General features: G+C 43.5%; 1 non-coding gene across 1 annotated transcript; it reads right to left on the bottom strand.

Moving 5' to 3' along the window:
• Window positions 1–355: 355 nt before the first annotated feature.
• Window positions 356–462, bottom strand: LOC125837340 (small nucleolar RNA R71). Its single transcript, XR_007443521.1, has one exon. It is a non-coding gene; the product is annotated as a small nucleolar RNA R71 (small nucleolar RNA).
• Between the last annotated feature and the right edge of the window lie 939 nt (window positions 463–1,401).

Here is a 1,401-nt window from a genome sequence, read left to right as displayed (position 1 = left end):
TTTATTCATAAATATTTATTCATATGATTGACTTGAATATATTCGTACTTCGCTCTTAATTCTTAAACACGTACCACTCCCTGTGGGATTTGACCCCAACTCATTTAGTTGGGTTATATTACTGACTAATGATCGTTGGCACTTAGTATTGGATGAAGTGTCCTGATACGTGAAGTCAAAATGGCGCCGCTGCTGGGAGCTGTGTCGGTTGAGAATCTTTAGCTAAGTTCTTGTTAATTTATAATTGAATCTACTTATTTTCATTTTTGGTTTTCGTATTGCTTGTTGAGCAGAGAAATTGAGCTTATCCGGTAGGAACAGGGGCCAAATCGTTCACCTTCCCTTGAGATTGATGAGTCTCAGGGATGACATCCTAGCCTTCAAGCAATTGGAGGGTGAGACCATTTATGAGTTGTGGCAAAGATTTAAGGACCTATTACAACAGTGCCCAACTTATGGAATTCCAGATAAGATGCTTTTGGAATGCTTCTACAGGGGTCTTGGCCCCAAAAATAAAATAGTGGCTGACCAACTCTCTTCGGGTTGTTTGATTGCACAATCCTATGAAACAGCAGCCCAACTCCTTGATTGTGTGGCCAAGACCAACAAGGAGGCAGAAAAGGACCAACACTTGGCCACATTGTTGGATCAACTGAATATCTTGGCCAATAAGGTCAAGGAACTGGAATTAGTGTCCAAAAGGAAGGACATGTACATCCCACCTCACGAGCGTCGAAGGATGAAGAAGCAAGAGGGTGGGCAAATTGAAGAGGTCTTCTTACTCATTTTACACAAAGTTGAAGAGCACGACAGAGTGTTGGAGGAGATAAGAGAGAATGTCTTGATGTTAAATGAGATAACAACCTCTCATTCCATGTTCATTCAGCTACTAGACTCCCAAATGGACCAAGTGTTGTCTTGTCTCTACCCAGAGCCAGAAGAGGGGTTACCTTATAAAAATGAAGTAAACCCAACTAATGGAACCTAAGTGGGGACTTGCGTCGTGCCACGCCGTTAACTAAGGCGCTTCTTGTATGGCAACCTAAGTGTTTATCGCTTTATTGTTGTTTTAGAAATAATCATGTGTTGAATATGCAGGTTGAAGTGTAGAATGTGTTTGAAAAGTGCAGGATGGCGTGCTAGAAGTCCAGTCGGCGACTCGCCTAAGTGGTCGGTGAGCTTCGACTTGAAACACCGTTTGACTCAAGAAACCCTAGGGTTTACGTCTGTAAAACTCTGTGAGCCCAGGAGCAAATTGGTGATTTGCCGACCATGTCGGCGATCATGACTTAGTCCATCATTTGGACCCCCACAATAACTGGAGGTCCTATTAAACTCGGCGAGATAAGTACCCACTCGGCGTGTCCCCGAGTGGGTCGGCGAGCAAAACTTATGTCGTCA

This window comes from Solanum verrucosum, unplaced genomic scaffold (assembly GCF_900185275.1).
Source record: "Solanum verrucosum unplaced genomic scaffold, falcon-dt-bn FXZP01000130.1, whole genome shotgun sequence".
NCBI lineage: Eukaryota > Viridiplantae > Streptophyta > Magnoliopsida > Solanales > Solanaceae > Solanum > Solanum verrucosum.
The sequence above is the reverse complement of the archived record's forward strand: the minus strand, read 5'-3'. Positions and strand labels throughout refer to the sequence as shown.